Raw genomic sequence first — 15,978 nt, 5'->3', positions numbered from 1 at the left:
TTCTACTTACCTTTCCCTGCTTTGTGGGGGAGAAAAAAGGTGCAGCTCTTTCCCCAGAAGCTGGTGGCAACCCAGCTGGGCTGAGTTATTCTCCTGCGGGACAGGAGCCACCTCACAGAACACCAATATCAGACAAGGTGTCTCTGAGACGGTGACAGAATGAGACAAGACAAGGCCACTCTTAACTTTGTCTGAACACAGACAAAAGCAAGGTCAGTGTGCCACTCTCAAATTCCCAGCCAGCCCCTCTGTTGGCAAAAATGAGTGGCAGCAGCTGCTTTATGGGTTCTCCATTCTTCTCTGCCAACCGCAGAGGAGCTTTGTCGAGGCGCCTGATCACAGGACCACCCTGAGTTCTGACAGCATCCACACTACAGAGAACCCCTGCTTCTTTACACCCTCCCCCAAGCCCCCAGCTCTGGCTCAGTGTGGGCACAAGTTCTTTCTAACCCCTCTGAGCGCGTGTCTGGTGCTTCCCCATGGTGCCTGCTCTTCCTCTCTGCGATGCATAATGAGCTCAAACTGCTCAGCTATAAGTGGGTCTAGTGGCCTTTAGCTGGAGTGTGTTGACAGTAAGAAGCATTGTGTGTATTAAGAAATGTTTGCATCAAAGTCAAGCAGGCATGCTGCCGGAAGGACAACCAACAGTCTGGTTTGCCTAGAACTGAGGGTGCTCTCAGACCTCAGGATTTCCACTTCAAAGCTGGCAAGATCCCAGGTGAGCTGGAACAAGCTGGTCAACCTAGCTGTCTTACTGAGGCCTTCTACCCATCTCTGCAGATCTTGAGCTTCTACTTTGCAGATTTGGGGATGCTGGGGACAGCATTTGACAGCCAGGACCTGCCCAAGAAGGAGAATCCAATAAGGGGCCCCAGAAAGTTTTTAAACTATTTGCACTCAATTTTCAAGTGCATATGTTAATTATGTCAATTATAATGAGACTGACTGAGTTTGGGCTCCCTCTGTTTCTATATCAAATTAAGTTACCCAGGAAACACTATCTCTTTTTTAAAAAAGTTTGATAAGTAGGTCATAAATATATTTAGAACTACATGGAAATTAAATGTTACTGTTTCATACAATGCTATAAATGACTTAAAACATGCAAATCTGGTGGAAATCTGTGCCAAATTGGCTAAATAGTCTTTCAAATAGCAAAGTAACTCTCAGAACACGGTCCACACAAATCACAGCGCTCAGCGCCCCTGTGGGAGGGGCCTGTTCTGCCCACTCACGTCAGCACGATCGGTGGTGCTCAGGCAGCCCTGCCATGGGGCAGCAGAGGGGAGAGGCCTCCAGATACCATTCCAGGAAACCATGAAACCCCACCGTGCACTCATGGAACCCCTGGCCAGAAACAGGCTCAGCCCATTCTCCGTTGTGACTTTCTTTAAAAATGACATCCAGCTCTATGGATATATAAAAACCAGGAAATTGTGTACTCTGTATGAATTATATTTGAATAAGGTGCTATTTAAAAAGAGCACAAGGCTGGGCCTGGTGGCTCACCCCCATAATCCAACACTTTGGGAAGCTGAGGCAGGCAGATCACCTGAGGTCAGGAGTTCAGGACCAGCCTGGCCAACATGGTGAAAATACATCTCTACTAAAAATACAAAAATTAGCCAGGCGTGGTGGCAGGCGCCTGTAATCCCAGCTACTTGGGAGGCTGAGGCAGGAGAATTGCTTGAACCTGGGAGGCAGAAGTTGCAGCGAGCCGAGATAGCACTAACGCACTCCAGGCTGGGTGATACAGCGAGACTCTGTGTCAAAAAAATAATAAAATAAAAAAATAAAAAGAGCACAGATTCCTGGTTTTAATCCTTAGTAAGATGTCACCATTGAGGGGTCTGGGGAGAGTACAGGATTCTACTATTTTGGTAACTTCCTGTGAGTCTATACTTTTTCAAAATATTAATATAAAGCTTTTAAAATCATTAGGTAATCACAATTTGAATATTTAGTAACTCCAGTTGAATAATTGGGGAAATCATTGAAAATATTTAAAAGTGACCCTGGCCCCATTTTACAGCACACACACCTGAGGTCCCTGGGTGCTGAGGGAGCCGTGGGGCCTCCTTCCCTGGGGTGGAGCCTCCTGTATCCCAGGACTCCTGGCACTGGCTCCCTCCAGGGACCCCCCTGGGGTGGGCGGGGTCCTCACACTGCGCCCTTTCCCCACCCTGCCCACTGTAGCTCAAGGCCAGAATCCTGGGGTTCTACACCCAGCCCCACCCGTGTTTGCATCTCCTGGTCTCCACTGTAGCCCCCACTGCAGCCCGGGGTTGACCCTGGAAGGCCTCCTGGGTGCAGGGAGGGGTGGGACCCTTGCTCTTGCTTACATGTGGTGGCATCCCCCCGGCAACGGGAAGGGCCCTCCCCTGGACACATCTGTGCAGGTTCCAAGAACCGGTCACATGGGAGCATTTGGGCGCAGCATTAAAAAAATGCCCTGAGTTAATTTCCTGGGCCCAGCTCCTTTCTGCTTCAGATTTCAGCCTCTTCGGAGAATAAGCCAGGAAGTGGGCTTGGGCCACAGATACAGGAGTGGGAGAAGAGTGGATGGGAGGGTCTGTGTGGTCAGACCAATACTCCCACTGAAACCAGATCATATCGTGGACTCAGTGTTTTAAAATGTGTCTTTTTAAAAGACTGGAGGGCTGGCAAGATAATCACCAGGCCCAAGGGAAGGGAGGCAGGACTCTGTGGGGTCAGCCCAGGAGAGTTTAGTGGGTGGATGAGAACATTAATTGCCATAGGCTCTGGGGGAGGGGAAACAGAACACAAACCCGTGTGTGCCTGAGTGGGGTGTCCCCAAGGAAGTCCCCTCCACATTGTACGGGGCACACAAAGAGTCTCGCAGTCACAGCTGGGTCACCCAGAGTGAACCCACGCTTGGTCAATGCTCCCCCGGAACTCACATTTCTTAGTGTGAGAAATAAACTCATCTGTCCAAACCCAAAGAATGGACTCAGAGACCCAGAGAACAACAAAAGTGAGAGTTTTTTTTGTTTGTTTGTTTTTTGAGGTGGAGTCTCACTCTATCGCCCAGGCTGGAGTGCAGTGGTGCCATCTGGGCTCACTGCAACCTCTGCCACCCAGGTTCAAGTGATTCCCCAGCCTCAGTCTCCCAAGTAGCTGGGACTACAGGCACCCACCACCACACCTGGCTAATTTTTGTATTTTTAGTAGAGATGGGGTTTCACCATCTTGGCCAGGCTGTTCTCAAACTCCTGACCTCGTGATCCACCCACCTCAGCCTCCCAAAGTGCTAGGATTACAGGCGTGAGCCACTGTGCCTGGCCTGAAAGTGAGATTTTAATGACGGTCTTGCAAGAGTGGGTGTCTGAGGAGCAGGCACACCCAGCACAGTTTCAACAAGCAATTTATCCCCTAGTGAGCAGGTCCCTCCCCTGGTTCCTCATAGGGTGAGTACTATGGGGTCACAACCTTCCTGGACATCACCTATTGGTTGTTGGGCAGGGGCTTTAGACGTTTTCTTTAGGGTTGTCTTGTTGCATTTTGTTGCAGCCCATAATGCATTGCAATCCTAGTTAGCTCAGGGGCTCTTCAAGTATTTGACTTGAGACCTAAGTAGCTGGGCAGGCTGATAAGAACAGACAAAGCGAGCTATTTTGCAAGGTAATAAACTTTCATTTTAGACTAAACTTTTTTGGTTTGGGTGAGGGCAACTAAGAGGGGAGCGGGAGAGGGGGAAGGGGGAGGCTGAAAAGCAGGCATCAGCCATCCAAGCAGGGGCCTAGTATATCTTTTTTCTTCTGTAGTTTGCTGACCTAAGCTAATTCAAGGCACATTGTCTTGGAAATGGACCACTGTGTACATTATTTCCTTCACGGCTAAGTGTAATAAACTGACTCCAGCCAGGGCCTGGCAGAAGCACATTCTCAGCCTCTGGTGAAGGTGCCCACCTTGCAGGCCTCAAAATATTGCTACCATTGAAGCAGGAAATTTCCCCTGACTCCTTCGTGGGCAGGAAGGAGCTACCCACAGCTTCGGCACCAGCAGGGGAAAACTCCACTCACCGGAACCTCTTGTGTTCAACCGTTGTGGGAGGGAACACGCAAGTGAGCAGTTGTAGGAGCCAGGGCGAGTGCTTTTGGGTGTCAGCAGGGGCAAAACTGCATGCACCCCATGGCAGCATCTGGGAGAAGTACCTATGACCCCCAAAGCCCCAGAAGGAATGTTATAGTCAGCACTCTTTCTGTTCCGCCTTCCACAGATGGCTTAAGTGTTAACAGCTCAGTGGGCCCTCTGCCTTTTCTCATGAGGTGGCTTCTTTCCACCAGTGAGGGCAGAGGGTCAGTGTGACAGCCTTTTGCATCTGCGCCCGTGGTACCTCAGCTCTTGTTTGGCGTCCAGGTAACACAAATCGAAGGGTGGTTAATGCAGGGGATTTTATTGTCGATGAAAGTGGCACTCAGCAGGAAGGGGAGCTGGAAAGGGGATGGAGCAGGAAGGTGATCTTCCCCTGGAGCAATGCCATCAAGCTGTCTCTCTGAAGTCAAGCTGCTTCTCTCCAACATCCAACTGTACTCTCTGATATCCAGATGCTTCTCCTCTGTTCTGCTCTCTGCCAGTGGAACCTGGGGTTTTTGTGGGCACAGGATGGGGTGCAGGGGCGGGCCATGGGTGGTTTGGGAAAAGGCAACATTTGAGCGGGAAAACAGGAATGAATGTTCTCACTTTGGGCTGTGGTTCCAGGCTTCAGGTCCGGGCCTTCACTGGGGACCTGCCCTCTTCTGCCCAGAATTTCCTTGCCTCCTGTCCCTATCACTCCCTGCCTCAGAAGAGGCACATCTAACTGCTGTTGGAATATGAACAATGACTGATCTTAGCTACTTCTTGCTGACAGGGGACATTGTTTTGGGGAGATCGGTTTTCTCCTTCATCTCTGAGATGTTTATTTGTGACATTGCTTATATTGGGCTCTTCTCAGAGTCCTCTCTTCCTGCTGTAGCTCATAATAGATCTTCAGATGTTTGGTGGGCACCCACACAGGCACCTGATTGTCACCTGGAGAAACACAAATCCTCTTCTCATGTAATTATCCACCCTTTGATTAAGTTTAGTTAAAGGTCCAGGGAGGTTAGTATGTGCTCTCATATGAGTGATATAGAAAGGGGAATGCCTTTGTTGTACTGCTTGCTGTAAAGAATGAAATAAAAGATTAAGTTGGTCATTAGTCACATTTTGAATTAAGGCACATTCAATATTTTGCATGGCTTGCACTGCATAGGCTGAATCAGAGACAATGTTTACTGGCTGTTTAAAAGTTTTTAATGCTGTTATCACAGCCGTAAGTTCAGCCCTTTGAGCAGAAGCAAAGTCAGTTTGAAAAACTTGCTGTTGAGGTCCGGCAAATGAGGTTTTTCCATTACTAGATCCATCAGTGAAAACAGTAATGGCCCCTTCAGGGCCATACAGAAGCATTCAGGATATTCAGACAATATCCATGATATTAATTTAAGAAATTGGAATATTTTGGATTTAGGATAATGATTATCCAAGAACAGCAGTAAAACCTGCCAAATTAACTTGCCATTCCTGGGAATTAATATAAGCCTGCTGAATTTGTTGTTTGTTTAATGGAACCATAATTTGATTTAGATTATATCCCATTAACTTTGTTGTGCACAGCCTTGCTTGTCCTACTAGTACAGCAATTTGATCTAGGTACCGAGTGAGCGTTTTAGCTGTATTGTGAGGTGGAAAAAGCCACTCAACTAGCTCATTCTGTTGAACAATAACTCCTGTAGGTGAATGTTTAGTAGGAAAAACTGAAAACTGTAATGGCTGCATAGGGTTAATTCGAATCACTTGTGCTTGTTGAAATTTTTTTTCAATTAATTGAAGCTTCTCTAATGCTTCTTTGGATAGAGAGCATTTGCTGTTAAGGTTAGAATCACCTCGTAAGGTAGAAAAGAGGTGAGACATAGCATAAGTAGGAATGCCTAAAGTGAGATGAATCCAATTTATGTCTCCTAAAAATTTTTGAAAATTATGTAGAGTTTTTAAAGTATCTCTTCTAGTTTGAACTTTTTGAGGCTTAATAGTACTCTGTTCTGCTTTCATTCCTAAATACTGAAAGGGAGGAGAAGTTTGGATTTTATTGGGGGCTATGATTAATCCCACTGCAGTTACAGCCTTTTCCAATTGTTTGTAGCATAGCGTTAATTCTTCTCTAGTTTCAGCTGCACGTAAAATATCATCCATGTAATGGATAATATAGCATTTTTTGAATTGTTCTCTAACTGGCTTAATAGCTTTTCTGACATAAGTTTGACAAATAGTCAGGCTATTTAACATGCCTCGTGGCAGTACTTTCCAGTGGTATCTGTCTGCTGGTTCTTTGTTATTTATAGCGGGAACAATAAAAGTAAATTTTTCATAATCTTGAGTGGCTAAAAGAATGTTAAAAAAGCAATCTTTTAAATCTGTTACTATGAGAGGCCAGTATTTTGGGATCATTTTTGGAGAGGGCAGCCCTGGTTGCAGTGCACCCATGGGTTGAATCACAGCATTAACAGCCCTCAAGTCTGTTAACGTTCTCCGTTTCCCTGATTTTTTTCTTAATAACAAACACAGGAGAATTCCAAGGAGAGAGAGTAGGCTCTATGTGTCCCTTTTGCAGTTGTTCCTGTACCAATTTTTTTAAAGCCTCCAGTTTTTCCTGTTTCAGCAGCCATTGCTCCACCCAAACCTGTTTGGCAGTTAATCAAACAAGAGGAATGGGAGCCGGAGGCATAGCAATGACCGCTCCTAAAAATGATAGCCTAATCCAGTTCGATCTGTTTGCCCTTTTAGTTCTAAAGGTTCTGATTGGCCACTTTCATTTTTTCCAGTCCCTTTCCTGGGAGATATCCCATTTTCCTCATCATTTGTTTACTGTTATTACTATACTGATCCATAGAAATAGATATTTCAGCACCCCATTGTTGTAATAAGTCTCTACCCCATAGATTGACAGGAATAGGTGTAATAATAGGTTGAATTGTCCCTTCTTGGCCATCCAGCCCTTAGCATGGCAAAATTAAAGAACTTTGAAAAATTTCTGAGGCAGCCCCTACTCCAAACAATACCAATGGATGCCTTTTGTTTTGGCCAATGCCAGGGCCACTGATTTAAACCAATAATAGAAACATCAGCTCCAGTATCTACTAGCCCCTCAAAATCTTTACCTTGAGTGGTTACTGTACAAATAGGTCTTTTGTCAGACACTAGATTAACCCAATATACCGCTTTTCCTGCTGGATTTGTACTACCAAAATCTCCTATTCTTTTTACTGTGCTGTTTCCCAGTTTTGCATAAGGTAACAGTAACAACTGAGCAATTCTTTCTCCTGGGGAAGCAGACCATGGAATTGAGGCACTAATAACTAATTAAATCTCTCTAGTATAATCAGAATCAATTATTCCTGTATGTACAGTGACACCTCTTAAATTTAAGCTAGACCTTCCAAGCAACAGACCAACTGTTCCTGAGGGTAAAGGGCCCCTAACTCCCGTGGGGACCTTCTTTGGTGGCTCCCCAGGAAGTTAGGAAACGGGAATTGTGCTGCAGAGATCTATGACAGCACTGCCTGCTGTGGCAGGGGACAATTGCTGTACGTTTGTAAGGACACTGACTGTGCTGGATATGCCTCGGTTTGTTGAGGGGCCCGAGGTAGGCCCCTTTTCCCATTTCCTGAAAGAGGTTGCCCATCTTTGCTAACTTTAGAATGACACTGATTTGCCCAGTGATTGCCCTTCTTACATCGAGGACAGATACCAGGACTTTTTTGTTGCTTACTGGTAGTAGCCCTTGCCTGTTGATTTCCTTTTTTACATTCCTTTTTTGTGTGTCCAAATTGCCCACAATTAAAACAAGAGCCTGAGAAACAAGGCATATTTTCCCCTACCTTTAATTCAGCCATAGCTTGAGCTAAAAGAGTAGCCTTATGTAAGTTACCTCCAATGCCATCGCAAGCCTTAATATATTCAGCCAAATGAGACTTCCCTCTCATAGGTCTAATGAAAGAAGGATATTTTTTCCCTGTAACATTTATTTTTTTCCATGCCCGTAAGCACACAGTGCATAACTGAACAATGGCAACATTTTTCATTACTGCTTGATTGTCTAATTGGCCCCAATTAGGGCCCAACCCCATTAACTGTTCAAAGGAAACAGGCACAGGCGGCTGTGCTTGTGTGTTTTCTCTTGCCTGAGTTTGAGCTTCATCAGCCCACCAAGTTTTAAACTGCAAATACTGAGATGGAGTGAGAACAGATTTTGTGAAAGTATCCCAGTCATATGGTATTAATCTATTATCAAGAGCCACATTTTTTAGTAAAGTTTGTACAAAAGGAGAATTTGGCCCATATTGACTAATGGCTTGCTTAAATTCCTTTAACATCTCAAAAGGAAAAATGGCCCAATTAGCTATGTTTTTTCTTCCTTGCTGAATTATGGTAACTGGAAATTGCCATGCTTCTAGCTCTCCTTCAGCTCCAGCCTTCTGAATAGAATTTTGTAAAGCACCGTCAATTGTTCCCCATATTTAATGTTGCCACTACAGAAGCAGTACGTTTTACAGCTAATTCATCTGCTCGCCCATTAAGGGGAGAGGGAGGAGGTGGCCATTCACTTAATTCAGCAGGTGGAACCGACAAGCTAGTAAAATATACCTTTTTCAGCATCCCTTTCTTTTCTTTAATTTCCTCCGGTTGCTGTTCCTCATATTCAGAATCTGAAGTTAATTTTTTACACTCATCTACCTCTTTCTCATCTGAATCTGCCTCGTCATCTGTTTGAAATGGCTCAAGAGCTGCCTTTATCAACGCCCACACTGACCAAACAGAAACTGGAATTTTGGCTCCTTCTTTATGTGCCTTTTAAAAATCTCTGCCAATTCTTTCCCATTCATCTAACTCCATTGTCCCTTGTTCTGGGACCCATGGATAAAACTGCTCTACTGTATTAAAGAGTGTTAATAAATTCTGAGTACTAACTTTTACTCCCCCTCTCTGTAACAAATGCCTTAAGAAATTTACATAAACAGAATATTTACTTTCATTCTGTCCCGTTGTTACCCTGGTTCTTCCGAGTGCTCAGCTTTCCCACTGAGCTTCTTTCATTCGTCCTCGGGTGTCCTCTGACAATGTGTCCTCCACTTCCACACGCTCTAGTGTTCCTTCACTGGGGTCTTCATAGCCCCACGTTGGGCGCCAGAAATTTTGGGGTGATCAGATCAAACACCAGGCCATGGGGGCTACAAAGTCCAGCAGAGTCAAAGGAATGAGAAAAGACAAGTTGAGAGTGCATAAGGTGGGTCCAGGGGGCCAACGCTGGTAAGGAGGCTGCGAATGCCCTGAGCTCTGGGAGCCCACACTATTTATAGGTGATCAAACAAAAAAGCAGGTGGTGAGGACGTGCAGATGTGGGGGTAAACAGGTGAGGACGTGGGGGTAGAAAGCTAGGGGTGCATCAAGTATAGCTGTGACGGTTTAGCATTTTTTTTGACGCATATAGAGTATGCTTTGCTGCTTGAGATAATGGAGAACATGTTTACAAGCCTGGGAGAGCAACCAACAAGTCTGTGCACATTCCAGAGGCTACAAGGGGTTTTATGCCCTGAGCCCTGGATTCCATCCAAGCCATGGGCTTAGATTTGTGGTGCAGCAAGGCAGCCTTCCACACTTTGGCACAGAGCTCGGTGTTCCAAAGGCCACGAGGGGTTTTAGACCCTGGACCCTGGACATCTTCCAAGACTCTTATATTATGACAGACAAGCCGTTCCTGCCTCAGCTCTTCTACCAACACTGTGGCCATCCTGAGGGCTGAAGGATATGTCCTTGAGGGGTGACCTGGTTTATTTCTGTAGGAGAATATTGAGGTTTTATTTCTCTTATGGGGCCCTCCTAGATCAGTAGGGCTTCAAGTGTATCAGAAATCAGAGTCCCTCTCAGTGCTGATTTAGCTGCTTGGTCCACCAACCTATTTCCCTCGCCTACTTTATCCATCCCTTTTTGGTGGCCTTTACACTGTATTACTGTCACTTCCTGTAGAAGGAAAACTGAGGATAATAGTCTTTTAATTTCCTGATGGTATTTAATGGGAGACCCATTAGCTGTGAGGAAGTTCCTCTCTTTCCAGATAGTGGCATGGGCATGGGGGACTAGGAAAGTGTACTTAGAATCAGTATAAATGTTAACTGCTTTCCCTTTGCTTAAATCTAGTGCCCTCATCAGGGTGATTAGCTCAGCTAGTTGAGCACTTGTGCCCAAGGAAAGAGATGCATTCTCAACAATATCATTCAGAGTAACTGTTGCATACTCTGCTTTATGGATCCCTTGCTCTACAAAAGAACTTCCATCCATAAAGAGTGAGGGTTCTCTAAGGGGGTTTCCTTGAGGTACTCCCTGGCTGCATAGATTTGCACTACTATCTGTTCACAGTCATGTTTAAGCTCCCCAGCTTCCTCTGGGAGGAAGGTGGCTGGATTTAGGAAAGGACAGATTCTTAATTTGACTGCAGATCCTTCTAATAACAGACCTTGATACCTGAGGAAGCAGTAGTCTGTTAGCCAGAGACTCCCCTTAGAAGACAGCAGTCCTTCCACATTATGTGGGGTATAAACAGTTACGTTATTCCCAATGGTTAACTTAGTAGCTTCTAGTACCAGCAAGGCTACTGCTGCAACTGCCCAGAGGCAGGCTAGCCATCCTTTGGCTATCAAATCAAGTTCCTTACTTAGGTAGTCTACAGGCTGCTGGGCTGGACTGTGGGCCTCTGTTAGAACTCCCAGGGCCATTCCATTTCTTTCTGACACATAAAGATTAAACGTCTTCCCTATGGGGAAACTAAAAGCCAGTGCCTTAAGCAGGGTTTGTTTTAGTTGGTCAAAGGCCTTTCTAGCCTCTGGTTCCCAAATTAGACAGTGAGTTTTATCTGCCTGAGTCTCCTTTATTAGGTGATATAAGGGACGAGTTATTTCACTCTACCCAGCTATGCACTATACCCAGCTATTTAATTGTACCCAGTTATGAATCCTGTAATGCCTAAGAATTCCCTTAGTTCCTTGAGGGTTTGGGGGAGGCAAAAGAAGGAGATGGATTTAATCCTCTCTTCACCCAATGCTCTGGTCCCCTCTGATAAGACCAGGCCTAGGTACTTCATTGAAGTCTGACAGAGCTGAGGTTTAGATTTTGAAACCTTATATCTTCTGTTAGCCAGAAAATTAAGAAGAGCCTTTCTGCCCTCCTGAGAGACTGCCTCAGTTGGAGCACAGAGGAGAATGTCACCTATGTATTGTAAAACTTTAACCTGAGGATAAAGGAATTTGGAGAGGTTTCTTGACAATGCCTACCCAAACAAGTGGGCAGAACTGCTGAGGTAACACTGTCCAAGTCAACTGAGTGGTTTAGTTAAAGGGCTCCTCAAATGCAAACAAATACTGAAAGGGTGTACAATATGCAGAAGAAGGCATTCTTTAGGTCCAGGACTGTAAATCATTTAGTTCCTTCAGTTATTTGAGCTAGCAGGGTATATGGATTGGGAACCACCAGGTGAATTGGAACTACAGGCTTATTAACGAGGTGGAGGTCTTGAATTAGTCTCCATTCCTCGTTGGGTTTTTGTACCCCCAATATCAGGGTATGACAAGGGCTGTTGCAGAGTTTGAGGAGGCCCTGCAACCTTAAGTTATCAACGATGGCTTCTAGTCCTTTTCTAACTCCTGGTTTCAGGGAATATTGTTTCTGGTTAAAAAAGGAGAACTTAAGGTGGACCCAGACCAGTATGGCAGTTGTGGCTTGGCCAAGTTTCTTTCTTTCTTTCTTTCCTTTTTTTTTTTTTTTTTTTGACAAAGTCTCACTCTGTCACCCAGGCTGGAGTGCAGTGGCATGATCTTGGCTCACTGCAACGTCTGCCTCCTGAGTTCAAGCGATTCTCCTGCCTCAGCCTCCCGAGTAGCTGGGATTACAGGTGTGCACCACCATACCCAGCTAATTTTTGTATTTTTAGTAGAGACAGGGTTCCACCATATTGGCCAGGCTGGTCTCAAACTCCTGACCTCAGGTGATCTGTCCGCCTCGGCCTCCTAAAGTGTCAGCCATGGCGCCCGGCCAACTTGGCCTATTTTCCCTTGAATTGCCCAAACTTCTGGGTTAATATTGGTCTCCACAACGGGGAGATAAAGTGTTTGTCCTGGGGCTATCAGGATGGTGGTCCCCATATGGGCCAGAATATCCCTGCCCAACAGAGGAGTTGGGTTTTCAGGCATAATTAGAAAAGCATGTGTGAACAAGAGGTCTCCTCAACTACAACTAAGGGGTTGGGAGAACTATTGGGTTAAAGGTCTTCCTGAGATGCCTCTCATGGTTGTGCTAACAGAGGAAGGGGACCCAGATTGGAGAGGAGAACCAAGAGACCAGCCCTGGTGTCCAGAATGCGGTCCACTTTCCTTCCTTCGATTTCCGGAATTACCCAGGGCTCCTGAATGGTAATGGTGATCTGGACCACTATAGCCAGGGAGAGGAGCCCTGGGATCTGTCAGTCTGGCTGGACCATTTGGGAGATTGGCTCTGGACCCAGAGATCAGCATTCTCAGGGACAATCCACTTTCCAGTGGTCCCCATTGCAGATTGGACAGGGACAAAGTGGCTTCCTCATGCTGCCAGGGCAATTTGTTCTAAAATCCCCTGGCTTGCCACATCTGTAGCAGTTAACAGCTGAACCTCAGGAACTCTGGGGTTTGTGGACCTGCATGGCGGCCATTTAAAGCCTCTGCCTCTTTCCTGTGTGTCCTCTCTCTCTCCTGAGCCTCCCTGTCTCTATCATAAATGACTGAGGTGGCCACTTTCAGGAGGTTCTCTAAAGTACTATCTGATCCCAGGGTCTGTTTCTGCAGGGACTGCCTGAATAATAAACTTATTCTTTAGGATTAGTTGTCCCTTGACTGAATCAGGAGATAGAGAGGTGTGCTTTACCAAGGCCTCTCTTAGCCTTTCCAGGAAGGCAGTGGGATTCTCATGAAATCCCTGTTCAATCATGGATAGCTTGGTATAATTGAGAGGCCTAGTGCTAGTCCTATGTAAGCCCTCCATTATGCACTCCTGAAAGTGTCTCCTCTTCCATTCTCCCATGTCATCATTGGGATCCCATTTAGGGTCATCCAATGCTACTGCTTCTCTTCCAGTTGGATAAAGTTTGACCCCTTCCCTGACACTATATGTGATACAAAGTTCATCCCCATATCCCTCCCCTCTGCCACTTGCAGAGCCGCCTGCTTCTCAGTTGTTACTCAGGGTTTGACTCAAAACTAACATAACATCTTTCCAGGAGAGTTCAAATACTTGGGTTAAATCCTGGAAAGCCTTTATATATCTGTCAGGGTCACCTGAAAACTTGCCAAGATCCCCCTTGATTTGCTTTAAGTCCTGTAGAGAGAAGGGGACCTGGACCTCACGGGGGCCAAATTCACCAAGCATCTGTTGGAGGGGCAAGAGTGAGACTGGGGCTTGTCCAGGGTGAGGATTTCTAGGAGGCGGCAAGTGAGAGAGAGAAGCTGGAGACGGAGGACCAGGTGGATCCAGAGGAGCAGGGCTAGTGGGAGCTGGCTCCCCTGCTGGAAGTGCCTCCGGGGTTGATTTCCATAGTTCCCTGGGATTGCCCCTTGCAGCCTCTCCTGAGATGGCAAACAGGAGGGATGGAACAATCCTACACTGTCGGCAAAGGTCTGGATTACCCTGCAAGGTAAAGAAAGCCTGCACATATGGGGCCTCAGACCATTTGCCCTCATGTTTACAGAAAAAGTTCCAACTTCAGGATGGTATCAAAATGGTTACTTCCCGAGGCCAAGCCAGTCCTTCCTGCAGATCATGATTTGGCCAAACCTTTGTACAGAGGACTATGAGGTGTTTTTCCTCCAGAATCTGAGGGTCAAAGCAGTACCAGTGATTCAGTATACACTCCAGAGGAATATAGACTGGGGGTGGTGAAGACAGCTGGTTCTGAAAGACAGGGAAAGACAGGGAAATAGGCCTTCCTCATTTCCCTTCCTTCTTTCGGCAAAAACTTGGGGTGTGAGGGAGAGAGAAAATAAGCATCTCCCTTTTCTCTTCTGTTTTTTGATCCCTGAGACCCATCAACCTTTATACAGATACCACCCACAGGTGCCATCATGGCCTGCACCCGTGAAGCAGGGGGTGCCTACACAACAGGAATTGTCTGCGCTCACCCACGTCTCCACCCCCCACTACTGTCGGTGACCTTCGGGTTCCCCGGGCCTTATCTATGCCATGGAGCATGGCCTCCTTCCATGAGGCAGGAGCTGAGCCAGCAGGAATCGGTCCTGACCATTTACACGGTGCCTGTTGCCTCGCTTTGGATCCCTCAGATCTGGTTTTTCTTTCTAGGGCTTCAACCCAAAGCTTGGAATTGAGTTTGGGACAAAAAGGTGTCTGAGGGGGTGCATGGGTCCCTTTAGATGGACTCCCCGATGGGCCCTGCCAAACTTGCAGTTATTAGCCGGTGGGGGTCACTCGTCGGTTGCTTCCCTATCATAAGCGGAGTGCTGAGGCAGGAAAATAACCCACTTGCATAGAAAAGGAAAGAAAAAAACAGCTGTGGGAGGAACCTCTTGCTCTCTGCAAATGCGTTCCTTTGATCCCTCCCCCGGTTTGGACCGAGATGAACTCCCTGGCCAGGGGAGGAAAGACTCTATGGGCACATGGCAGGAGGGGTGGCGAGTGGCAAACACTGGCCAGCAGGCTGCACGGGGTCCCTGACCTCAAGACTGCCCTGGGGCCGTGGCAGCAGCCATGGTTCTCTCTCACTGCCCGTGGCTGGTGGGCATGGCACGTGCATGCTGCAGACATGCTCAAGCACCCCAGCCAGGAAGGGAGGGAGGTGAGGAGGGGCCACCATGTGCCACACGTGCCTGTGGCTGTTGGGCTGGGGGTGGGGATGGCCCCTTTAAGGACAAATGGAAATCACACTGTCCTGAATTGCATATCTGATTGCTGGGCCAAATGCTCATTGTACTTAGCAATATTTCTGCAGTTTGCAGCGAAACCCTTAACATTATGATAGAAGAGACGGGAGCTATTTCAAACCATGAAAGAAGAAGGGAAAGATGCCATAGAAAATTCTGGGAGTCTTGGCCAGTCCCCTGATGGGCAGTCAAGAACTGGGTACAGTCTTGGGGCCTTCTGGCAACACCGAGGTATGGCCTCGACCAGATGCCTTCAGTGGTCCCAGGACTTTATTCCAGTCCCATGCAATGGCTAGACCTCCATGAAGGGAAACAGAGCCAACATTCCTTTTACCTAAAAGAGAGAGAGAGATGGCAGGGTTGCATCCTCTCCCCTGCAACTGGCATAGCTCAGAGCAAAGTCTGAGGACTAGAAGAGACAGATCTGGCCAATTCGCATTTACTCACCCTTCTGACGTATCCCAAATGAGCCCCCATAAATGAGCAGGACATTTCTCCTGACCCCTTCACAGGCGGGAACTGGAGTGTGGGCACTGGAGCTAGCCAGCCACTTTGGCGCCAGCAGGGACAAACTCCACTCATTCCAACCCATTGTGCTCAACCCCTCACAGGAGGGAGCACGCAGGTGAGCAGGTGTAGGAGCCGGGGTGAGTGCTTTTGGGTGCCAGCAGGAGCAAAACCCCATGGGAGCCCCGTGGCAGCATCTATGGGGGGAACCCATGACCCCCAAAGCCCCTGAAGGAGTGTTACAGTCAATGCTTTTTTAGCTCTGCCATCCATAGACGGTTTAAGTGTTAACAGCTCAGTGGGTCATCTGCCTTTTTGCATGAGGCAGCTGCTTTCCGCCAGTGAGGGCAGAGGGTCAGTGTGACAGCTTTTTGCATCTGCACTCATGGTATCTGAGCTTTTGTTCAGCATCTAGGAAAACTCAGGTCACACAAACAAATTGAAGGGTGGTGAATGCAGAGGATTTTATTGCTGATGA

Source organism: Pongo abelii, chromosome 15, assembly GCF_028885655.2.
Source record: "Pongo abelii isolate AG06213 chromosome 15, NHGRI_mPonAbe1-v2.0_pri, whole genome shotgun sequence".
Lineage (NCBI taxonomy): Eukaryota > Metazoa > Chordata > Mammalia > Primates > Hominidae > Pongo > Pongo abelii.
The sequence above is the reverse complement of the archived record's forward strand: the minus strand, read 5'-3'. Positions refer to the sequence as shown.